Source organism: Pan paniscus, chromosome 15 (assembly GCF_029289425.2).
Source record: "Pan paniscus chromosome 15, NHGRI_mPanPan1-v2.0_pri, whole genome shotgun sequence".
Classification (NCBI taxonomy): Eukaryota; Metazoa; Chordata; class Mammalia; order Primates; family Hominidae; genus Pan; species Pan paniscus.
The window spans coordinates 64,719,649-64,745,572 of record NC_073264.2 but is presented as its reverse complement, the minus strand read 5'-3'; the positions used below and the strand labels follow the sequence as shown (position 1 = coordinate 64,745,572).

The window sequence follows — 25,924 nt, the reverse complement described above, 5'->3', positions numbered from 1 at the left end:
TTAATTATGTCCCAGCTATTTATCTTTGTTTTTATTGCATTTGCTTTTGGGTTCTTGGTCATGAAATCCTTGCCTAAGCCAACGTCTAGAAGGGTTTTTCCAATGTTGTCTTCTAGAATTGTTAGTTTCAGGTCTTAGGTTTAAGTCCTTAATCCATCTTGAGTTTATTTTTGTATAAGGTGAGAGATGAGGATCCAGTTTCATTTTTCCTACATGTGGCTAGCCAATTATCCCAGCACCATTTGTTGAAAAGGGTGTCCTTTCCCCACTTTATGTTTTTGTTTGCTTTGTCGAAGATCAGTTAGCTGTAAGTATTTGGGTTTATTTCTGGGTTCTCTATTCTGTTCCATTGGTCTGTGTGCCTATTTTTATACCAGTACCATGCTGTTTTGGTGACTATGGCCTTATGGTATAGTTTGAAATCAGTTAGTGTGATGCCTCCAGATTTGTTCTTTTTGCTTAGTCATGCTTTGGCTATGCGGGCTCCTTTTTGGTTCCATATGAATTTTAGGATTGTTTTTTCTAGTTCTGTGAAGAATGATGGTGGTATTTTGATGGGGATTGCATTGAATTTGCACATTGCTTTTGGCAGCATGGTCATTTTCACAATACTGATTCTACCCGTCCATGAACATGGGATGTGTTTCCATTTGTGTTGTCTATGATTTCTTTCAGCAGTGTTTTGTAGTTTTCCTTGTAGAGGTCTTTTGACTCCTTTGTTAGGTATATTCTTTTTTTCTTCTTCTTTCTTTTTTGAGATAGAGCCTTGCTCTGGCTCACTGCAACCTCCACCTCCCGGGTTTGAGCAGTTCTCCTGCCTGAGCCTCCCAAGTAGCTGGGACTACAGGTGTGCACTACCACGCCTGACTGATTTTTTTGTATTTTTGTTAGAGATGGGGTTTCACCATGTTGGCCAGGCTGGTCTCGAACTCCTGACCTCAAGTGATCCACCTGCCCCGGATTTCCAAAGTGCTGGGATTATAGGCTTGAGCCACTACCCAGCCTGTTAGGTATATTCCTAAATTTTGTTTGTTTGTTTGTTTTTGCAGCTATTGTAAAAGGGATTGAGTTCTTGATTTGATTCTCTGCTTGGTCGCTGTTGATGTATAGAAGAGCTACTGATTTGTGTACATTAATCTTGTATCCAGAAGTTTTGCTGGATTCTTTTATCAGTTCTAGGAGCTTTCTGGAGGAGTCCTTACAGTTTTCAAGGTAATTGACCATGTCTTCAGCAAACAGTGACAGTTTGACTTCCTCTTTATTGATTTGGATGCCCTTTATTTCTTTCTGTTGTCTAATTGCTCTGGCTAGGACTTCCAGTAGTATGTTGAGGAGGAGTGGTGAGAGTGGGCATCCTTGTCTTGTTCCAGTTCTCAGAGGGAATGCTTTCAGCTTTTCCCCATTCAGTATTATGTTGGCTGTGGTTTGTCATAGATGGTTTTTATTACATTAAGGTATGTCCCTTATATGCTGATTTTGCTGAGAGTTTTAATCATAAAGGGATGCTGGATTTTGTCAAATGCTTTTTCTGCATCTATTAAGATGATCATGTGATTTTTGTTGTTAATTCTGTTTATGTGGTACATCACATTTATTGACTTGTGTATGTTAAACCATCCCTGCATTCCTGGTATGAAACCTACTTGATCATGGAGGATTATCTTCTTGATATGTTGTTGGATTCAGTTAGCTAGTATTTTGTTAAGGATCTTAGCATTTATGTTCATGAAGGATATCAGTCTATAGTTTTGTTTTTTGGTTATGTCCTTTCCTGGTTTTGGTATTAGGGTGATGCTGGCTTCATAGAATGAATTAGGGAGAGTTCCTTTGTTATCTTGTGGAATAGTGTCAAAAGGATTGGTACCAATTCTTTGAATGTCTGGTAGAATTCTGCTGTGAATCCATCTGGTCCTGAACTTTTTTTTTTTTTTTTTGGAGACAGAGTGTAGTGGCACAATCTCAGCTCACTGCAACCTCTGCCTCCAGGTTCAAGCGATTCTCCTGCCTCAGCCTTCGAAGTAGCTGGGACTACAGGCACGCACCACCATGCCCAGCTAATTTTTTGTGTTTTTTTTGAGATGTAGTTTCGCTTTTGTTGCCCAGACTGCAGTGCAATGGTGCGATCTTGGCTCACCGCAACCTCCGCCTCCTGGGTTCAAGCGATTCTCCTGCCTCAGCCTTCCCAAGTAGCTGGGATTATAGGCATGTGCCACCATGCCTGGCTAATTTTGTATTTTTAGTAGAGATGGGGTTTCATCATATTGACCAGGCTGGTCTCAAACTCCTGATCTTAGGTGATCTGCCTGCCTCAGCCTCCGAAAGTGTTGGGATTACAGGCGTGAGCCACTGTGCCCAGCCTTGTTTTTTCTTTAAGCTGTCTATTTCCCTGAATATTTCTCCCTTCACTTCTCTTTTTTTTTTTTTTGAGAGGGAGTCTCGCTCTGTCGCCCAGGCTGGAGTGCAGTGGCACGATCTTGGCTCTCTGCAACCTCTGCCTCCTGGTTCAAGTAGTTCTCCCTGTCTCATCCCTCCGAGTAGCTGGGATTACAGGCACCCACCACCAGGCCCAGCTAATTTTTGTATTTTTAGTAGAGAAGGGGTTTCACCGTGTTGGTCAGGCTGGTAACGAGCTCCTGACGTCAGGTGATCCCCGCCTTGGGCTCCCAAAGTGCTGGGATTACGAGTGTGAGCCACCGCGCCTGGCCCGTTTTTGTGTTTTTAGTAGAGACAGGGTTTCGCCATGTTGGCCAAGCTGGTCTCGAACTCCTGGACTGAAGTGATACACCTGCCTCGGCCTCCCAAAGTGTTGGGTTTATAGGTGTGAGCCACTGTGCCCGGCCTGAAATTTAAGTAATTATTAATATGGTAAACATCTTTCTATTTGGAGATTGGAATTATGTCCTGATGATTTTTTACAGTTCTCGTAATTTTAATTTTTGGACCTCCTGCTAGATGGCAGTAGTAATCAATGCCAAGGGCCAGGAAGGAAACTTTTAAAACGGTTTGATAGCTCAAGTCTAATTCTTATGTTTAGTGAAGTTACAACTGACCGTACATGATTTTCAGTTCTTTTTATCCTTCACATCTGATCTACGAAGCACATGTGAACTTTTTATCCTCTTAATATCCGTTTTTTTCCGGATAGTTCAATAATTATGGCTTTTGTTTGTTATTTCTCTGATATCAGGGTCTTTTACTGTGTTCAGTAGAGAGGAAATGAGTTTAGAACTTAGTAGATTCTGATCTTCCCTCATTATAACACCAAAGTGGTTAAAAGAACTAGTTCTGCTATATCTTTACATGAATATTATACAAGCTATAAATATTTACATTTAGGGATGTGTTTTGATTTCTATTTCAACGTAGTCCTTTTGAATGGTCTCCTAATTTGGAAAATTAAATAGTGAATCAACCTCAAAATGCAAAACAAAGTCTGTAGCTGTCAATAAATATTTATAAAATATTGCTTTATTGTCTGAGAGATATGTTTACATGATTATAAACTATCCAGTGTCAGGAAAAGCCTCATTCTGGCTTAATCTTATTTCATCTACCAATTAACATGGAAATTTTAAAAATCATTAATATGTTAAAGTGTCTTTCTGCTTGATGAATTAGGGTAGCATTTTTAGGGGAACATTTGTATTGTGAATTCACCTTAGAAGCATCTAGTCTATATACATACATAAATATATATATATATACTTACACACATATTTATACATAAAAGGGGTGGAAATCCTGTCAAATACTAGTTTATTCTGCAGGTTATCATTTGACATTACATATTGCATTTCATTAACATTCTCTATACTCCCACCTAGTGGTATATGAGTGCTGCTTTTGTGCCAGGCACCATTTAACGTGGTAATTAATATATGAAACCCTATGGCATTGATATTGCTATCTCCTGTTTAAACTACAGGAAACTGAAACATATAGTTAGTAAAGCCAGGATTTGCGCTCTGGCAGTCTGACTCTATACCCATTCTCAGCTATCATGCAATACCTGTCTCAGCTTCCTCATCTAAAACACTGTAATAAAAGGACTATTTTAGGATTATTGGGAGGGTTCAGTGAAGCAATTCATGTGTAGAGGCTGACATGGTAACCGAGAATGGTAATGATCAGTTAATATTAGCTGTCATTTGGCTACTTTTCTGGTTTTCTTCCCATTCTTTTTTCATTTTTCTCTATTATAGGATGCTTGGCCTGCTGCTTGCCATCATTCTGTATAATTCATCTGCTATCATTCTGTATAATTCATCCAGTTTCCTAGTTTGGGTTTTTGTTTGTTTGTTTGTTTGTTTGAGACGGAGTCTTGCTCTATCATCCATGCTGGAGTGCAGTGGTGTGATCACAGCTCACTGCAACCTCCACCTCCCGGGTTCAATTGATTCTCGTGCCTTAGCCTCCCTAGTAGCTGAGACTACAGGTTTGCATCACCATGCCTGGCTAATTTTTGTATTTTTTTAAGTAGAGACGGGTTTCACCATGTTGGCCAGGCTGGTCTTGAACTCCTGGCCTCAGATGATCCACCCACCTCAGCCTCCCAAGGTGCTGGGATAAGGGGCAGGAGCCACCATGCCCGGCCTACTTTCCTAGTTTTTAAGTGCTGCTACTTCCTATAGTCTGATAACAGAATCCCGTACTTTCCCTCTGAGTTGTAGACTGATGTATACAAATGTTTGTCCTTGGCCATCCCCAGAAGTCCCTCAGGCTTATATGAGTAAAACTAAGGGCATTTCTTTGTTTTTTTTTCCCCCATTTTCTTGATTTTTGGATTTACTTTTTTTTGTTTTTAGGTTTTTTTTTGTTTGTTTGTTTTTTGAGGCAGAGTCTCCCTCTGTTGCTCAGGCTGGAGTGCAGTGGCGCACTCTCGGCTCACTGCAGCCTTCACCTCCCAGGTTCAAGCAATTCTCCTGTCTTAGCCTCCCAAGTAGCTGGGATTACAGGCGTGTCCCATCACATCTGGCTAATTTTTCTGTTTTTAGTAGAGACGGGTTTTCGCCAGGTTGGCCAGGCTGGTCTCAAACTCCTGGCCTCAGGTGATCTGCCTGCCTAGGCCTCCCAAAGTGCTGGGATTACAGGCGTGAACCACCGCGCCTGGCCTGGATTTACTTTCTGACTCAACTCCGCTTGATCATCCAATGCAAGAATCAGCCTGGATTCCTTCTGCACCTGCTCCTCCCCCATGCTTCCAAATCGAGTCAGTGCCAAGCTTCACTAATGTTAACTTGCTGAATATTTCTCTGGCCAGGTGTGGTGGCTCACATTTGTAATCCCAGGTACAAGAGACTGGGAGGTTGAGGCAAGAGAATCACTTGAGCTCAGGAGTTCAGGAACAGCCTGAGCAACATAGCAAGACCTCGTCTCTACTAAAAATTTAAAAAAAAAAATTTTTTTTTTAATTGGCCAGGCGTGGTTGTGTGCGCCTGTATTTTCAGCTATTTGGAAGGCTGAGGTGGCATGATTGCTTGAGCCTGGGAGATTGAGCCTGCAGTGAGTGGCAGTTGCACCACTGCACTCCAGCCTGGGCCACAGAGTTAAGACTCTGTGCAAATAAATAAATAAATAAATAGTCAAACTATAATACAGTATTCACAGTGAATAGAAGCAAAAAGAAAGAAAAGAAAAATATTTCTCAAATTCGCCTTTTTTCTCCATTCCTACTGTTGGGAACTCCATTATCTCTTTTAGTTTGATTTTTAGTTGACACATAATGTACATATTTCTGGGATATAGTGTGATGTTTTGATATACGTATACTTCATGTAATGATCACATCAAGTTAATTAGTGTCTCTGTCATCTCACATGTTGATCACTTTGTGGTGAGAACATGCAACAGTCCTCTCCTATCTATTTTGAAATAGACAGTACAGGCTGGGCCCAGTGGTTCCCACCTATAATCCCAGCACTTGGGAGGCTAAGGCCAGAGGATTTTTTAAGACCAGGTCTGGCAACATAGTGAGACCTTGTGTCTACAAAAAAAAATATTAAAAAATTAGCTGGGGCATGGTGGCATCACCTGTAGTCCCAGGTACTCAGGAGGCTGGGGTGGGAGGATTGAGACTGCAATGAGCTGTGTTTGTGCCACTACACTGCATCCTGGACAACAGTGCAAGACTGTGTCTCACAAAAAAAAAAAAAAAGGACAATACATTTAAAAATATGGAATACTTCATGAATTTTCATGTCATCCGTGTGCAAGGGCCATGCTCATCTCTGTGGCCTTCTGATTTTAGTATGTGTGCTGCCAAAGCAAGCACTCCGTATCCTTGTCTGGACTTTTTTTTTTTTTTTTTTTTTTTTTTTTTTTGAGACAGAGTCTCGCCCTGTCGGCCAGGCTGGAGTGCAATGACACAATCTCGGCTCACTGCAACCTCCACCTCCTGGGCTCAAGCAATTCTTCTGCCTCAGCGTCCAGAGTAGTTGGGATTACAGGCGTGGGCCACCATCCCGGCTAATTTTTGTAATTTTTAGTAGAGACGGGGGTTTCACCATGTTGGCCAGGCTGGTCTCGAACTCCTGACCTCAGGTGATCCTCCCGCCTTGGCCTCCCAAAGTGCTGTGATTACAGGCGTGAGCCACCGCGCCCAGCCTCTTGTCTGGACTTTTTAATGGCCTCTATGGTCTCCCAGCCTTCAGCCTTACCTCTCCCTATTTAAATCCATCTTCTACATTGTAAATGTGAGCAATTTAATATGTGACTCTGGGTTGGGTGCAGTGGCTCACGCCTGTAATCCCAGCACTTTGGGAGGCCGAGGCAGGTGGACCACCTGATGTCAGGAGTTCGAGACCAGCCTGGCCAACATGGGGAAACCCTGTCTCTACCAAAAATATAAAAATTAGCCGGGCATGGTGGCATATGCCTATAGTCCCAGCTACTTGGGAGGTTGAGACAGGAAAATCGCTTCAACCTGGGAGGCAGCAGTTGCAGTGAGCCAAGATCACGCCATTGCACTCCAGCCTGGGTGACAAGGCGAGACTCCATCTCAAGAAAAATGTGTGTATGACTCTGAATATGTAATATTTTTGCTACCGACCCCTTCCAATTCATTTATTTATTCAAATAGTTTAACGTAGCTGCTCTAGGTAAAAATAAGATACTGCTTTAGTCATTCCCTATAACCCACTGAATGTTCTAACTCCTTACCGAATTGGTTCTGTGAGAAGAAATAAAAAAAGTAAAGTTTGACGTTTTAGTTGGGTATACAAGATAGACAACTGTAAGACCTGCCCTGCTGCTTGCTTCAATGTCGTCCCCTTTCCCATCCAACATCACACATTATGATCAGCAATACTAAACTTTCTCTTCTTCCCTTGCTTCCAGTACTTTTCATGCTTGTCTGTCCTCATATTCAGCATATTAAAATGTGCAGTGACCAGACATGAGTAACAGACATTGTGGACTGTGGAAGATCCTGAATGCTAAGTCAAGAAAGTAAACTGTTACTGAGGGAGAAAGGAAGAACCACTGATTGTCAGACTTTGCTATCATTCATGGAAATTGGGAGCATGGGTTGAAGAGAGAAGCTAATGAAGTAAATTTTGGATAATCTGAATTTTAAGTTCTGGCAGCACATGTAGCAAGCATTTAAGAATACAAGAGCTTCAGAAAGAGAATAAAGAGATGAAGTTTGGAGTTAAAGATCTGGAAGTGATTATACTAAAGACTTGATCCGGTATATGCAAAATTAACATTTGAAAATGGAAAGGGACAAATGTTCTGCTTAAATCCACTAATGCTTCGAGGGCAGAATCAAGTTCTAGTTATCACCGTCCCTCTAGCACCTAGAAGAGTGCCTAACACTGATGTTTAATTATTAAACATTCTACTAAGCTTGGGTTGCAGTGGGATTCAAGGAGAAGGCAACCCAAGAAAGTGATAAAGGGAAGAACATTTTAGGACATCACCAGGGATGGAGAGTTGGTATTTCAAACTTTGACTAATAAGAGTTTGTGTAAAGTCCTTACTACAGGCAAACATCTTTTTTTTTTTTTTTTTTTTGAGACAGAGTCTCACATTGTCACCCAGGCTGCTGGAGTATAGGTGCCCCCAGACTCAAGCAATCCTCCCACCTTAGCCTCCCAAGTTGCTGGGACCACAGGCATGCACGTCACCATGCCTGGCTAATTTTTTGTACTTTTGGTAGGGATAGGGTTTCACCATGTTGCCCAGGCTGGTCTCAAACTCCTAGGCTGAGGCAGTCCTCCTGCCTTGGCCTCCCAAAGTGCTGGGATCACAGGCGTGAGCCACCGCACCCGGCCAGTGGCCTTTATTATTATTTTTTTCTTTTTCTTAAGGTTGACATCAAATTGCTAGGATCACAGCTACTTCTCCAGAGATTTGCATTGCTCACTTTTTAAATTAGGTTGTCTCCCCAAATGTTACATCTCTAGGGTCTGTCCTAGCCATCTTATCTAAAAGATCTTGACCCCATCTCATCTATTCTCATCACGTTACATACCTTAAATTCTGGTTTATTTTTCTTCATAGAGCTTGCCAATTTTCTTGTTATATATTTATTTCTTTATAGCTGAGTTGAAATGATGAATGAATGTTGCAGCCTAAGAATAACAGTCAACTCAGTAAAACTGTTAGAACAAAATTATAGCATTTCTTTGGTCAGCGAAAATTCTCATCAGATATTTTATGAGTACAGTTATAAATTCTAAAAAAGAAACTTTAAGTTTTTAAACTATTTTAGATTTTTTTTTGAGACAAGGTCTTGCTCTGTTGCCTGGACTGGAGTGATCATGGTTCACCTGATTGATCGCATAGCCTCGACCTCCCAGGCTTAAGCAATCCTCCCTCCTCAGCTCCCCCAAGTAGCTGAGATTGCAGGTGCACACCACCACGTTCGGCTGATTTTTAAACTTTTTGTAGAGAATGGGATCTCGCTATGTTGCCTGGCCTGGTCTCAAACTCCTGGGCTCAAGGGAGCCTCCCACTTCAGCCTCCCAAGGTGCTAGGCTTACAGGCGTGAGCCACTGTGCTCAGCCTATTAGAGAAATTTAATCAAAAAAGTTACTAAAATTTCCAGTCAAGTATTGAAATAACTTTTCTCTACTCGACCTCCTGTGCTCAAGCGATCCTCCTACCTCACCCTTCTGGTAGCTGGGACTACAGGCATGTACCACCATACCCAGCTGAATTTTTTTTTTTTTCATACAGTGAAATTTAATTCAGTGATACTCAGTTATAAGAAGAAATGAGCTTTTAAGACACTGAAAGACATAGAGGAACTCCATGTGTTTATTCCTTCGTGAAGGAAACCAGAAAAAGCCACTTGCTTTATGATTCTAACCATTTGACATTCTGGAAAAGGCAAAACTAGAGAGAGAGTAAAAAGATAAATGGTTGATAAAGGTTCAGGATGAGCAGAGGGATGAATAGGCAGAACACAGGATTTTTAGGGTGGTGAAACAGTTATATAATGATGGATTCATTACATGTATTTGTCAAAACCTATAGAACTGTACAAAACAAAAAGTGAACCCTAAGGTAAACTATGGACTTTAATTTTTTAATAAAAGCTACTTAATGTTGTTTTATGTGGCAATACTCTAATTTGACCACTTCCCAATTAATGGATATTCAGGCTGTTAGGTTTTTTTGTTATTACAATTCTTTAATAAATATCCTTCCTTACATACGCATATATTTAATTTTGGATAGATGCTTATGGGAGATTGTTGGATTCAAGGAGACACATACTTCTAGTTTTATTATATAGTACCAGAATACTTGTCAAAAAGTTTAACATTTAGAGAGGAAAGAGAGAGAGAGAGAGAGAGTGTGTGTGTGTGTGTGTGTGTGTGTGTGTGTTTAGAGACAAAGTCTTATTCTGTCACCTAAGCTAGAGTGCGTTGACACAGTCATTGCTCACTGCAGCCTGGAACTCCTAGCCTCAAGTGATCCTCTGACCTCAGTTTCTTGGGTGGCTGGGACTACAGGTATACGCCATTACACCGAGCTAATTTTTGTATTTTTTTTGTAAGGACGGGGTCTTTTTGTGATACCCAGGCTGGTCTCAGACTCCTGGTCTCAAAGTGATCCTCCTGCCTTGGCCTCCCAAAGTGCTGGGATTACAGGTGTGAGCCACTGTGCCCAACCTAGAATGTTTACAGATGCCCATTTCCCGACACCCCATCAGCCTTGATGTTATCAGTGTTTTTAATTTTTGCCAACCTGATAGGTGAAAATGCATCTTATTTCCTCAACTGTTAGTAAGACTGAACTTTTTTTTTTTTGAGACAGTCTCACTCTGTAGCCCAGGCTGGAATGCAGTGGTGTGATCTTGGTTCACTGCAACCTCTGCCTCCCGGGCTCAAGCCATTCTCATGCCTCTCAGCCTGCTAAGCAGCTGGGATTACAGGCATGCACCACCACACCTAGCTCATTTTTGTATTTTTAGTAGAGATGGGATTTTGCCATGTTGGCCAGGCTGGTCTCAAACTCTTGAGCTCATGTGATCGTGTTCTGCCCACCTTGGCCTCCCAAAGCGCTGGGATTACAGGCATTAGGCACCACGCCCGGCTGAGGTTGAACATCTTTTTACGTTTCTTGTTCATTAGCATTTTCCCTTTTATGACTTACTGCTTCTTTTAGCTACTATTTTTTGTTTGGATAAATTTCTTGCATAGTAAGGGTATTAACCTTTGATAGTGTGTTATGAAAATTTTCTTCCAATTTCAATTTTAACTATATTTTTAATACATTTTACCTTATTTTAGTTATGTTTTTGTCTAATCAGATCTCTCACTTTTTGCCTTCATGGGTGGGTGTGGTGGCTCACACCTGTAATCCTAGCACTTTGGGAGGCTGAGGTGGGCGGATCACGAGGTCAGGAGATTGAGACCATCCTGGCCAACATGGTGAAACCCCATCTCTACTAAAGATACAAAAATTAGCTGGGTGTGGCAGTGCATGCCTGTAATCCCAGCTACTTGGGAGGCTGAGGCAGGAGAATCGCTTGAACCCGGGAGGCAGAGGTTGCAGTGAGCTGAGATCACGCTGCTGCTCTCGAGCCTGGTGACAGAGCTAGACTGTCTCAAAAAAAAAAAAAAGTCCTCTTCTACTCCAAAATTGTATGTTTTGCTTCTTTGTGTTTAAAATGTGATTTTCCACATTTTCTACAATGAGCAGTTAAAATAGCACTAATTATTATTTATTTGTACTTATTTATTAAAATATAACTACTGTAAGGTCTACAAATGTAGGGTAGAGCTCAGTGAACTTTTACAAACAGAAGACATCTGTGCCACCAACACTCAAATCGGTACCAGCACCCAAGAAACCTCTTGGATGCCCCTTCCCAGTCATTCCCACTAAAGATAACCACCATTCTAATTTCCATCATCATACATTAGTTTTGCCTATGACTTTTTATGTTTTGTTTGCCTTTGGGCATGGGAGATCAGGTTTGTTAAAGTGTAATTTACATTCCATAAAATTTACCTTTTTAAACTTTGTAAGTATGTAGTTTGATGAATTGACATGGGTATGTACCTACACAGTTGTGTAACCAGCACCCTGATTAAGATATAGAATATTTTCATCACCCAAAAAGTTTCCTTGTGCCCCTTAATAATCAATGGCCTCCCCACAACCTCAGCCCCTAACAACCAGTTCCTATCATTTTGCTTTTTCCAGAATGTTATTTAAATGGAATCATACAATATATACGCTTTTATGTTACATATATCTCTAGTTCCTTTTTTCTTGCAGAGTCAGATTCCATTATATATGTATGCCACAATTTGTTTTTCCCTTCAGCAGATGACAGATATTTCTGGGGGAGGGAGAGTCTTTGTTGTTTATTTTTTTGTGCTTAAGCTTACCCATATTTCTGGTTTTTTCTAGGTATTTGGCTGTTATAAATAAAATAGTGATGAACACGTGTACAGGTGTTTGTACGGACATAAGTTGTCATTTCTCTTGAGTAAATACCTAAAAGTGGGCTTGCTGGGTAAGTATGTATTTAACTTTTAAACAAACTGCCAAACCAGTTTCCAAAGTGGCTGTAACATTTTACCATCAGTGTATGAAAGTTCCTGTTGCTTTTGCATTTTTGCCAGAACTTGGTATTGTTAGTTCTTTTTAATTGTAGGCATTTTAGCAAATGTGTAATAATAGGTAATTATTAATATAATTTGCATATCCCTGATGACTAATATTATTGGGCTCCTCGTGCTTATTTGTCATTCATATATCTTCTTTGGTGAAGTGTCTGTTCAAATATTTTCCCATGTTTTAATTGAATTATTTGTCTTATAATTTGGTTGCAAGAATTCTTTATATATTCTGGATATAGCAACTTTATCAGATGGTGATTTGCAAATATGGTCTCCCAGTCTGTAGTTGGCATTTTCTTTTTTTTTTTTTTAAATATTTCTTTTTGTTTTTTGTTTTGTTGTGGTTTTTTTTTTTTTTTGACAGGGTCTCACTCTGTGACCCAGGCTGAAGTGGCAGTGATGCAGTCTCGGCTCACTGCAAGCTCCACCTCCCGGGCTAAAGTGACCTCTTCATCTCAGCCTCGTGAGTAGCTGGGACTATGGGCATGCGCCACCATGCCTGGCTAATTTTTGTATTTTTGATGGAGACGGGGTTTTGCCATGTCACCCAGGCTGATCTTGAACTCCTGGACTCAAGCCATCCACCTCCCAGGCCTCCCAAAGTGCTGGGATTATAGGCGTGAGCCACCATGCTTGGCCTGTAGTTTGCATTTTCTTGACTGTTCAAAAGCAGGTTTTACATTTTAATTAAGTCAAAATTTTCTTTTGTGGTTTGTACTTTTTGTGTTTTAAGAGATCTTTGCCTAACCAAAGGTCATAGATTCCCTTTTTTCTCTTATAAGTTTTGTAGTTCTTGCTTTTACATTTAGGTCTATGATCCATTTTGAGTTAATATTCTCTGTTCTGACTTCTCATTTGTCTCATATTAGTAAAACATTGCAGCTTTCTTTTTATTAATATTTGCATGGTATATCTTTTTTCTATCCATTTCCTTTTAACCTGTCTATGGCTTTATGTTTAAAATGGGTTTCTTTCAGATAGCATATAGTTGGGTCTTGCTTCTCTCTCCCCACCACCCCCATCCTGACAATCTCTGTCTTTTAAATAAGGTGTCATATTATTTTTATTTAATGTAATTGTTGGTGTGGTTGGATTTTTTTTTTTTTTTTTTTTTTTTTTTTTTTTGAGACAGAGTCTCACTCTGTCTCCCAGGCTGGAGTGCAGTGGTGTGAGCTCAGCTAACTGCAACCTCCGCCTCCTGGGTTCAAGAGATTCTCCTGCCCCAACCTCCCAAGTAGCTGAGATGACAGGCACATGCCACCACACTCGGCTAATTTTTGTAATTTTAGTGGAGACAGGGTTTCACCACGTTGGCCAGGCTGGTCTCGGACTCCTGACCTCAAGTGATCCACCCACCTCAGCCTCCCAAAGTGCTGGGATTACAGGCGTGAACCACCATGCCCGGCCAGGTATAGTTGGATTTAAATCTACCTTCTTACCAGTTGTTTTTATATTTTCTGTTTTTCTCATCAGTTCTTTATTTCTTTTTTCATCTTTTTCTTTTTGATTGGGTACTTTTTCTCTATGATTGGTTTTGGTTTGTGAATTTACTGTTTAATATTTTGTGTGTTTGTTTGAAGTGGTTAGTCTAGGGTTTACTATATGCTTTTTTTTTTTTTTTTTTTTTTTGAGACCTGGTTTTTCTGTGTCACCCAGACTGGAGTGCAATAGTGCGATCTGGGTTCACTGCAACCTCTGTCTCCCACGCTCAAGTTATCCTCCCACCTAAGCTCCTGAGTAGCTGGGACTACAGGCACCTGCCACTGTGCCTGGCTAATTTTTATATTTTTTGTTGAGATGGAGTTTTGCCATTTTGCCCAGCTGGTCTCGAACTCCTAGGTCGAAGTGACCCACCCACCTTGGCCACCCAAAGTGCTGGGATTACAGCGTGAGCCACTGTGCCTGGCCCATTATATCCTTTTTGACTTGTTAAAATCTAGCTTCGAATAATGTGATACCATTTTATGGTGTAAGAATCGTACAACATTATCCTTCCATTTCCCTCCTCTCATCCTGTCACTATTATTGTCATGCATTTTATTTATTTACTTATTTATTTAGAGATGGAGTCTTGATCTGTTGCCCAGGGTGGAGTGCTGTGAGCTAATCTCAGCTCACTGCAGCCTCTGCCTCCCAGGTTCAAGCAATTCTTGTGGCTCAGCCTCCCGAGTAGCTGGGATTACAGGCACCTGCCACCATGCCTGGCTACTTTTGGGTTTTTTTTGTTTGATTGTTTGTTTTTTTGAGATGAAGTCTCGCTCTGTTGCCCAGGCTGGAGTGCAATGGCATGGTCTCGGCTCACTGCAACCTCCACCCGCTGGGTTCAAGCGATTCTCCTGTCTCAGCCTCCCAAGTAGCTGGGATTATAGGCATGTGCCACCACGCCCAGCTAATTTTTTTGTATTTTTGTAGAGAAGGGCTTTCACCATGTTGGCCTGGCTGGTCTCGAACTGCTGACCTCAGGTGATCCACCCGCCTCAGCCTCCCAAAGTCCTGGGATTACAGGCATGAGCCACCACGCCCGGCTGCCTGGCTACTTTTTTTGTATTTTTAGTAGAGACGTGGTTTCACCTTGTTGGCCAGGCTAGTCTTGAACTCCTGACCTCAGGTGATCCACCCACCTCGGCCTTCCAAAGTGCTGGGATTACAGGCATGAGCCACCGCATCCGGCTGATGCACTTTACTTTGACCTGTCATAAATCCCTTGGTTTGTTATCACTAGTTTTTACTTTAGACAGCAATTATCTTTCAAGGAAAAATTTAAAAGGAAAAAATGTCTTATATTTACCCTCATGTTTACCATTCCCAGTGCTCTTTATTTCTTTATGTCAATCCGGATTTCAATTTGTTATTATACTGTTTCTGCCTGAATAACAGTTTAACAGCAACAGTTTTGCTGGCAGTGAATCTTCTCAGTTTGTGTTTGTCTGATCGTATTTCTTGTTTGTCTTTTTGAAGACTAGTCAAGTGCAGTAGTGAGAAGAGGGGAAGAGTGGAACAGGGAGTTTGACCTGTTACTGACTGTGAGCAATCAGTTGGGATAACTCATTGCCTTTGGACCAGACTGATAGTCTTTCTTTTATACTCTTTTTCAGAAGGCATTTTTGCTGGGTACAGAGCTTTGTGTTGGTAGGTTTTTCTGTCCTTTTGGTGTTTAAAATTATCATTCCTTTGTCCTCTGGCTTGCATAGTTTTTGATGCGAAGACTGTAGTAATTCTTTTTTTTTTGAGACAGAGTCTTGCTCTGCCACTCAGGCTGCAGTGCAATCGCGTGATCTCATCTCACTGCAACCTACACCTCCTGGGTTCAGGCGATTCTCCTGCTTTAGCCTCCCTAGTAGCTGGGATTACAGGTGTCTGCCACCATACCCAGCTAATTTATGTATTTTTAGTAGAGATGGGGTTTCACCATGTTGGTCAGGCTGGTCTCGAACTCCTGACCTCAGGTGATCCTCAGCCTCCCAAAGTGCTGCAAAAGGCAGAGGTTGTAGCCAGCCGAGATTGCGAGATTGTGCCACTGCACCCCAGCCTGGGCAACGGAGTGAGACTCTGTCTCCAATAATAATAATGCTACTATGAAATTTATGTATAAGTTTTTTTGCACGAACATATGTTTAGCTTTATGAGAAACTGCTAAAGTGTTTTCCACAGAGGCTGCTACATTTTACATTCCCACCAGCAATATAGAAGGGTTCCAGTTTCTTCACATTCTTTTTAAAAAAAATGTATTTTTTAATTGACAAATAAAAGTTGTATATATTTATGGAGTACAGCAAGATGTTTTGATATGTGTATACATTGCGGAATGACTAGATCAAGCCAATGAACATACCCACTGCCTTACATACATTTTTTTGGGTGTGGTGAGAACATTGAAAATCTACTCTCCTAGCAACTCTTGGCAATTTTTTTTTTGAGATGGAGTCTCGCTGTGTCACCCAGGCTGGAGTGCAGTGGCACAGTCTCAGCTCACTGCAACCTCCACCTCCCAGGTTCAAGTAATTTTCATGCCTTAGCCTCCTGAGTAGCTGAGACTACAGGTACTTGCCACCATGCCCAGCTAATTTTTTTATTTTTATTTTTTATTTTTAGTAGAGATGGGGCTTCACCATATTGGCCAGGTTGGTCTCAAACTCCTGACTTCAAGCAGTCCGCCTGCCTTGGCCTCCCAAAGTGTTGAGATTACAGGCATGAGCCACTGTGCCTGCCCCCTCTTAGCAATTTTCAAATGTACAGTACATTGTTACTAACTGTAGTCACCATATTATACAGTAGAGCTCTTGAACTTACTCCTCTTTCCAAGTGAAATTTTATACCCTTTGATCGACATCTCCTTGATTCTCCCTCCTCGCCAGCCCTGATTAACTACCTATCTACTGTCTGCTTCCATGGGTTTGACTGTTTTAGATTTCACATATAGATATGTACGTTTGTATATATACACACATCTAGATGAGATCATGCGGTATTTGGCTTTCTATATCTGGCTTTAGTTTATAATATAATGTCCTGCAAGTTTATCCCTGTTTCACAAATGACAGGATTTTGTTCTTTTTTAAGGCTGAGGTAGTATTCTATTGTGTATGTACACAAATGTGTACCCGAGTAGCTGGGATGACAGGTGCACACCACCACGCTCGGCTAATTTTTGTATTTTTATACCACATTTTCTTTATTCATCAACTGATGAACACTTAGATTGATTCTATATCTTAGCTGTTGTGAAAAAATGCTGCAGTGAACCTGGGAGTACAGATATCTCTTTGACATACTGATTTCTTTTTTTTCTTTTTTTCTTTTTTTTGAGATGGAGTCTCGCTCTGTCACCCAGCCTGGAGTGCAGTGGCACGATCTCAGCTCACTGCAAGCTCTGCCTCCCAGGTTCAAGTGATTCTCCTGCCTCAGCCTCCTGAGTAGCTTGGATTATAGGCACGTGCTACCATGTCCAGCTAATTTTTGTATTTTCACTAGAGATGGGGTTTCACTATGTTGGCCAGGCTGATCTCAAACTCCTGACCTCAGGTGATCCTCCTGCCTTGGCCTCCCAGAGTGCTGGGAATACAGCCGTAAGCCACGGTGCCCAGCCTATTTTTGATTTTTTTAGGAACCTTCATACTGGTTTCCATTTTGGCTGTACTATAGTTTCTTTACATTTTTGCCAATACTTGTTGTCTTCTGTTTTGAGGGGTGCTTAAAAATAACCAATTCATAATTATTTTAGTTTTTTTGTTTGCTTTTAAGCCTTGTCAAGTGAAGCAGTGGGAGTGTGTACTTACACTATTAGTAGGTGTATAGTATATATCTGAGTGTTCTCTGGGTTTTTTTCTGTTTTTTGCCTCATTTCTTGATAACTTGTTGGTATTTCTCTGTCTCTTTAAAATTGCATTCTGTACATCATGTATAGAAGAATAGTAGAGACTAAGGTAAATAGCATTTAGCCTTGGAAATGGATACCTGTGCTTCTATCAGACTGTGAGTGTTGGGGCTTGAACAGTCTAGCCTGGTTTGGGTTTTGGTGTTACTATAGTTAACATTTATATACCAAAAACTTCAAATTCCTTCAGCTATGAGCTGTTACTATCTTGTGCTTAGCGTCAGGCCTGGGATGCTGGAGAGTTTTCTCCTTGTTGCTGCTCCACTCAGTCCCAGCAGGCCCCAACAGGAGGTTTCTCTCCATGCTCTTCCCCACCACCTGCCGACCGTTGGTGCTCTTTCCACAGCGTAAGGCTTGGCAGAAGTAGGGAGGCATTCGCTCCATGATTTTTAAAAATACGCACACATAAAATATCTCTGTTCTAGACCCACATTTCATTGTTAACTTGACCTAGACCCACATTTCATTGTTAACTTGACTGGCTAAAAAGACTCCAGGTTAGAGATAATTTTGACTCAGAATTTTCAAGGCATTATTCCTTTTTTCCCCGAGGGTTGCTATTGAGAAGTCTGATGCCGTTACGATTCTTCAGATTTTTTATGAGACCCCTTTTCTCCGTGGACACTTGTAGAATCTTTCCTTTATCCCCAGCATTATGAAATTTCAAGATACATGTGGCTTGGTATGGCTTTCTTTTGCTATCCTTTTTGCTGAAGACTCAGGTTTTTTTTGTTTGTTTGTTTGTTTTTTTCTTTTCTATTTTTCTTTCTGGACTTTTCATTTTTAGGATGTTTGACTTTGATTGATTGATCAATCCTCTGATTTCATTCTTTCTCTTTCTTCTTCTACTTTAGTTGGGAGTATTCCTTAACCATATCTTTTAGCTCTTCTGTGTATTTTGTATTTCTGCTTTCTTATTCTTAATTTCCAATAATTCTTTCCTGTTGTCTGAATGTTCTTCTTTGTTAAAATACACCTACAAGCCAGGCACACTGCCTCCTGCTTATAATCCCAGCACTTTGGGAGGCTGAGGCAGGCAGATTGCTTGAGTCCAGGAGTTTGAGACCAGCCTGGGCAACATGGCAAAACCCCATCTCTTATAGAAATACAAAAATTAGCCAGGCATGGTGGCACATACCTGTAGTCTCAGCTACTTGGTAGGCTGAGGCCAGAGGATCATTTGATCCTGGGATGCTGACATTGCAGTGAGGCAAGATTGTGCCATTGTACTCCAGCCTGGGTGACAGAGAGTGAGACCCTGTCTCTCTCTAACACACACACACACCCCTCTAAAAATATGGAATGTTTCACAAACTGGTATGTCATTCTTGTGCAGGGGTCATGCTAATCTGTATCGTACCAATTTTAGTATATATGCTGTAGAAGCGAGCACCATGGTTTTATTTTTAAATGTATGCATCTGAGCATAATCACCACCTAGAATTCTTGTTCTGTTTCTCAGTTTCTATCTCCCCCCAAAATAAGTAGTATTCTTACTTCTACCATTATAGATTTGTTTTGCCTTTTTTAAAACTTTGTATAAATGAAATCCTGTAGTACCTTTTTGTGTCAGGCATCTAACCAATTCTGAGATTCATCCACATTGTTGCATGTACCAGTTGCATGTTTTTTATTGCTATGTAGAATTCTAGGCCAGGCGCAGTGGCTCATGCCTGCAATACCAGCATTTTGGGAGGCCGAAGTGGGCGGATCACTTGATGCCAGGGGTTTGAGACCAGCCTGGCCAACATAGTGAAACCTCGTCTCGACTAAAACTACAAAAATTAGCTGGGCGTGGTGGTGGGTGCCTGTAACTCCAGCAGTTTGTGAGGCTGAGGCAGGAGTATCACTTGAACCTGGGAGGTTACAGTGAGCCGAGATCATTCCACTGCACTGCAGCCTGGGTTACATTGCAAAACTTGGTCTCAAAAAAACAACAAAAAAAGAGAATTCTATTGTATTAACATACCACAGTTTATCAGTAAGGCCTGTATAAACAACTGGATAATTATCAAATTGTCCAGTTAATCATCTTATCTTAAAAGCTTGTAATTAGGCCAGGCACAGTGGCGCATTCCCATAATCCCAGCACTTTGGGAGGCTGAGGTTGGTAGATCACCTGAGGTCAGGAGTTTGCAACCAGCCTGACTAACATGATGAAACCCCATCTCTACTAAATACAAAAAATATATAGCCAGACATGGTGGTGCATGCCTGTAATCCGAGCTCCTTGGGAGGCTTGAGACAGAATCGCTTGTACCTGGGAGGTGGAGGTTGTAGTGAGCCGAGATCGCGCCATTGTGCTCCAGCCTGGGCAACAAGAGCAAAACTCTGTCTCAAAAAAAAAAAAAAAAAAAAAAGCTTGTAATTAAAGTATTAATAATATACCAACAACATATTTACCTTGCTGCTTAAGCCAGAAACCTAGGAATCTTTTTTTTTTTTGAGACAAGAATCATTTTTGACTGCCCTTCTCTCATACCACTTGCAGTTTTACCAGAAAATTCTTTCATATTTGTGACCTACATCCAGCCACTTCTGTCAGAACTCTTTCTCAGAACTTTGCACAGACCTCTAAACTAACTACTTATACTCTTGCCCTTTAGTCTGTTCTCCAGGCAGCAGCCCAAGGAACCTATTCTCAGTGTCTCTTACCTGCTCTCAGCCTACAGTGGCTTTCTTTCTCACTTGAGAATAAAATTCAAAGTTCTTACCATGACTGATGGAGCTCTTCTCTGGCTCCAGTTACCTCTTTAGCCTCATTTTCTACACCCTTCTTTCTTTCTCTGACTTTAGCTGCACTGGCCTACTTGTTGTTTCTCTGCCTAGGCAGCTCTTGCTCCATGTAATCCACTCCCTTGCCTCCCTCATTTTGTCCTGGTCTCAGCTTAAATGTCACCTCATGGGGGAAGTTTCCTTTAATGATTGAATAGAAATGGCTTTTCCTGCCTCATTTTTCTTGCCTTACCCTATGTTGTTATTTTTTATAACACTCCTCACTATTTTTATTATTATAATTAGTTATTGGGCTGTATTTCCACCTATCTCCTTCTATCCTGTCCTGCATGAAGAAAGGGACTTCATGACTGTTCTTTGCTGAATTTGTTATGTTCTAGGCCTGTCATGTCATAACCTTTCCAGAATTGTTTTTTTTGTTTGGTTCGGTTTTGGTATTGAGACAGAGTCTCACTGTCACCCAGGCGGGAGTGCAGTGGCGCAATCACAGCTCAACTTGCAGCCGCAACCTCCCTGGGCTCAGGTGCTTCTCCCACCTCAGCATCTCAAGTAGCTGAGACTACCACCAGGCCACCACGCCCTGTACATTTAGCTCTAAAATACAAAAAATTAGCTAAATTTTGTAGAGACGGAGTTTAGCCATGTTGCCTAAGCTGGTCTCAAACTCCTGGGCTCAAACAATCCACCTTCCTCAGGCTCCCAAAGTGCTAGCATTATAGGTGTGAGCCACCGCACCTGGCCAAGAATTGTTTTTGAATTCTTTTTTTTTTTTTTTTTTTTTTTTTTGAAGACAGGGTCTTGCTCTGTCGCCAAGGCTGGAGTGCAGTGGCACCATCTCAGCTCACTGCAACCTCTGCCTCTGAGGTTCAAGTGATTCTCCTGCCTCAGCCGCCTGAGTAGCTGGGAGTACAGACACACACTACCACACCTGGCTAATTTTTGTATTTTTAGTAGAGACAGGTTTCGCCATGTTGGCCAGGCTGGTCTTGAACTCCTGTCCTCATGATCTGCCTGCCTCGGCCTGCCAAAGTGCTGGGACTACAGGCATGAGCCACTGGGCCCGGCTGTTTTTGAATTCTTGAGTAGGGTAATTCTTAAGAACTTTAGAGCAGATTTAATGTTGTTAGAGCTTATCAGTTTCTAACTATAATGTATCCAATATTTAAGTAGCTGGCTCTTAGATAATGTTAACATCATTCTGTAACAGGATATGGTTCTTTTTGTTTTTCCTCATTTTTTGCAGTTATTAAAGATAGCATTTGCTTAATTCTTAAAAGCGTCTTTTCAAAATTAGAAAATGAAGAAATAGTAAACATGTAGTACCAATTCAAGAACTGGATTATTCCGAATTGCTTCTAACTGTTCCAAATTAAGACATCTGGTGACTTAGGGAAATTTGGTTTCTCTGTTTGGTTAACCAGCTGGTTGTTCTGGAAAGGAAAAAGGCAGTTAATTGTTCTTGTTGAAAGATTCTGGGCATTTGTGGAATTACCGTAAAGGGTGACGTTTGGATGCAAGATTTACATGCAAAACTGGACATCTCAGGATGTTATTGAGGAAAATGTTTTTGTTTTTAAAAAGATGCTTTGAATGTTATATCTGGAACCTGCAGCATAATCTCACACTGCATGAGAAAGTATGTGTCATTTCCTCCCAGTCCTCCCCCTTTTCCTTAGTAACAGATTCCTGTACTTTAAAAATTGTGCTTTTCCTGAGAATTTTAATGTATTTAATGCATGGGATGCCATATGTTGCTGCAACCACTATCTTGGACGTTTATGTGAATAAGAATACCATATTCAGACTAGCTAAGCAGGATTAATTTACAGAGACATTGTCTTAGTCATTAATGAATGTGAAATTTAAAATTATATTAGAGTTGTAGCAGATGTCAGTTTAGCATACCTTCCACTAAATATTCAGCAGTTCTTCTGAATTTAAAACAAATGGCTCTTTGGAAAATTGTCTTAGAGCTAATTCTGTGTTAGTTTAAAACATACACATACATTTCTCTAAATTATAAATGTTTTCTGGAAACGATTCTCCTGAAATTAAACCAGTGTATGCTTTTTATCCCAAGGTATTGTTTCCTCTAGGACATACTGGTAGCGCATATGTGTGATTGTTCCTATTTTACTCTTCCCTCTTTCTCTGAAATGTTAATAACGAGATTGTTAAGATTCTCCTGTGCAGTTTTGCTTTAGATAAGCTGACATCAGATATGTGTAATATAGCCAGGTGTGGTGACATGTGCCTGTGGTCCCATCTGCTTGGGAGGCTGAGGTAGGTGGGAGAATTGCTTGAGCCAGGGAGGTCAAGGCTGCCGTGAGCTGTGATTGCACCACTGCACTCCAGCCTGGGCCACACAGTGAGACCCTGTCTCAAAAAAAAAAAAAGAAAAAAAGAAAAGAAAGGATATGCCTGATAAATATTAAGCTACTTGAATGTCTCGTATAAAGCTTTTGTGGCTGCCAGTAGATTTTTCAGGTTTACCACTGGCCTTGTCACTTTACACATTAGCAGCTACTGCTTCCATGTGGCTCTGCTAATACTCCCCCCTTAAAAAGATTAATATGCTACATGCTTATATAGAGACAGTATAGTATAGGAATTAATAGCATGGGCTCTGGAATAAGAATGCCTGAATTCAGAAACTAGATTTACTGCATATTAGCTGTGCTTTTCTCATCAGTAAAATGGATATAATAGTACTTTGGGATTGTCATGAGGTTGTCATCATCATTAAAACTTCAGTAATAGGCTGGGCGTGATGGTTCATGCCTATAATCCCAGCGCTTTGGGAGGCCAAAGCAGGAGGATTGCTTACATACAGGAGTTCAAGTATGTGAGACCGTGTTTGTATTAAAAAAAAAAAAAAAAAATGTTTAAAAATTTCAGCAGTGGCCGAGTGCGGTGGCTCACACCTGTAATCCCAGCACTTTGGGAGGCCAAGGTGGGTGGATCACAAGGTCATGAGTTCAAAACCAGCCTGGCCAAGATGTTGAAATCCCATCTCTACTAAAAATACAAAAATTAGCTGGGATGGTGGTGGGCACCTGTAATCCTAGCTACTCGGGAGGCTGAGGCAGAGAATTGCTTGAATCCAGGAGGTGGAGGTTGCAGTGAGCCGAGATCATGCCACTGCACTCCAGTCTGGGCAACGGAGTGAGACTCTTGTCTCAAAAAAAAAAAAAAAAAAAAAAAAAAAAAATTCAGCAGTATAAAAAAGAGCTGGAATGCACAAAAAATAAATAGTATGAAAGAAATGACTAAAATTTAGGTATTTTAATACAAGAGCTTCTGGCTCTTGAAATTTACATTAAGTTTTTTAAAACAATGAATAACATTAAGAGGTTGGAATCATTGTGTTTTGGAGTTTTTTGGGTTTTTTTCTCACTTGTCCCCTAAGAAGTTACAGGATGCCACCTCTGCAAGCAGATTTGGAGTTTTAAAACTACATGTTTCAGATCTGTTCACCGCTGATTGACTGATGCAGCCAAATGTAGGTTTTCCTGATCAGCAGATAGCCTTTCATCTGGTGATTGGTAGGCTGCGACTCCTTTCATTTTATGGCTATACCATCCTGTAGGACCAAGGAGTCTTCTCCATCGAGCCAGCAGATGAGCAAAGGAAAGGTGGAGAAAACCCATTACCTCTTAATCCTACCCTAACTGTAGCATAAATTGCTTCCACTGGCAAAAACTAATGACATACTGGGGCTGACACAGTCCTTGCTGGGGGACCTGGAATCTGTCCTTTCATCTGAGATCCCATTGAATGTCCTATACCAAATCCCGTTCCAACAAGTCCCAGGTATATTCCACTCTTACGGGCTGCTTCTCATTTCCCAAACTGAGCCTGGAGACATTAGAAAATAGCCCTACCAACTCTTCATTCCTTTGCTGAGCTCCTGCAGTAGTAAGTAGGAGTACTTACTACTTTCGAGAGATTTTTTGAGGTTGCCTACCAACTCCCTCAGTTTGCTTCTTTCCAAATTTGGGAGTATTCATGAGAATTCTTGAAACTTGGCTAGGCATGGTGGCTCTTGCTTGTTGGGATTACAACACTTTGGGGCACTTTGGGAGGCTGAGGCGGATGGATCACCTGAGGTCAGGAGTTTGAGACTAGCCTGGCCAACATGGCGAAACCCGGTCTCTACAAAAAATACAAAATTAGTCGGGCGTGGTGGTGCACCCCTGTAATCCCAGCTACTCAGGAGGCTGAAGCAGGAGAATCGCTTGAACCCGGGAGGCAGAGGTTGCAATGAGCAGAGATCCCACCACTACACTCTAGCCCGGGCGACAGAGGAGATTCCGTCTCAAAAAAAAAAAAAAACTTGAAATTTTATTTTTACCTTTCCTTAATACTGCTTTGGGGAAGGGGATATTGGCATATGGAAGGAGATTCTGTTGGCTCTGCTGTATAATTTCCAGTTTATTATGAAGCTAGATTAGGGACATGACTAGGGCAGAGATTGTTGGTGGTAGTCCTGATTGGCCTGCTAGAATCATCTCAGGTCTAGAGATGAGTTTGACTGAAGGGCTTTTCAGCATTGGGACATTCCTAGTGTGTTAGTACCAGAAATATTTTTCTGTCTAGAACTATAAACATCAATGATATGTTAAAAATTTTTTGTTGGCCAGGCACGGTGGCTCATGTCTGTAATCCCAGCACTTTGGGAGGCTGAGGTGGGCGGATCACTTGAGCTCAAGAGTTCGAGACCAGCCTGAGCAACATGGTGAAACCCCATCTCTACTAAAAATACAAAAAATTAGCCTGATGTGGTGGTGCGCGTCTATAATCCCAGCTACTCGGGAGGCTGAGTCAGGAGAGTTGCTTGAACCCAGGAGGCAGAGGTTGCAGTGAGCCGAGATTGCGCCACAGCACTCTAGCCTGGGGGACAGAGCCAGACCCTGTCTCAAAAAATAAAAATAAATAAAAATTTAAAAAAAATTTTTTTGGAGGGGGGGATAATGTTAGGTTTACAGAAAAGTTGCAAAAATAGTACAGAGTTCCTGTATACCCTTCACCCAGCCTCCCTAATGTTAACATAACCATGGAACATTTGTCAAAACTAAGAAATTAACATTGGAATAATACTATTAACTAAATGACAGACTTTATTTGGATTTCACCAGGTCTTCCATGAATGTCCTTTTACTAGTCCAGGATCTAATCAAGGATACCATATTGAATTTCATCATCACATCATCATGATCTCCCCCAATCTGTGATGATTTGTTGGTCTTTCTTTTTTTCCATGATCTTAAAGCTTTTTTTTTTTTTTTTTTTTTTTTTTTTTTTGCGACAGGGCCTGGCTCTGTTGCCCAAGCTGGAGTGCAGTGACGCGATCTTGTCTACTGCAACCTCCGCCTCCTGGGTTCAAGTGATTCTCATGCCTCAGCCTTCTTAGTAGCTGGGACTACAAGTGTGTGCCACCACTCCCGGCTAATTTTTGTGTTTTTAGTAGAGATGGGGTTTCAGCACGTTGGCCAGGCTGGTCTCAAACTCTTGGCCTCAAGATCTGCCTGTCTCAGCCTCCCCGAGTGCTAGGATTGCAGGCATGAGCCACTGTGCCTGGTCTGATCTTGAAACTTTTGAAGAGTACTGGCCAAGTATTTGTAGAATATCCCTCAAATTAGCCAGGCACAGTGGCTCATGCCTATAACCCCAGCACTTTGGGAGGCCAAGGCGGGCAAATTACAAGGTCAGGAGTTCGAGACCAGCCTGG

The 25,924-nt window shown here is 41.3% G+C and overlaps 1 protein-coding gene and 2 non-coding genes across 10 annotated transcripts in view; 1 reads left to right on the top strand and 2 right to left on the bottom strand.

Annotated features, from left to right (window-relative positions):
• WDR89 (WD repeat domain 89) overlaps positions 1 to 25,924 on the top strand; it is a 48,928-nt gene that overhangs the window by 5,050 nt on the left and 17,954 nt on the right. For 5 of the 8 annotated variants that reach the window (XM_014347577.3, XM_003831617.6, XM_063596234.1 and 2 more), the window contains one exon: positions 11,872 to 11,977. The gene's annotated coding sequence lies outside the window, so the exon portion shown is untranslated. Of the gene's footprint in view, positions 1 to 11,871; positions 11,978 to 15,178; positions 15,213 to 25,924 lie in introns of all 8 variants that reach the window. The other 3 variants (XM_034937673.3, XM_034937671.3, XM_063596235.1) reach the window with 1 other exon arrangement.
• LOC112437021 (U6 spliceosomal RNA) lies at positions 6,168 to 6,271 on the bottom strand. Its single transcript, XR_003025697.1, has one exon. It is a non-coding gene; the product is annotated as a U6 spliceosomal RNA (small nuclear RNA).
• Positions 18,749 to 18,850, bottom strand: LOC112437157 (U6 spliceosomal RNA). The gene has a single exon (XR_003025806.1). It is a non-coding gene; the product is annotated as a U6 spliceosomal RNA (small nuclear RNA).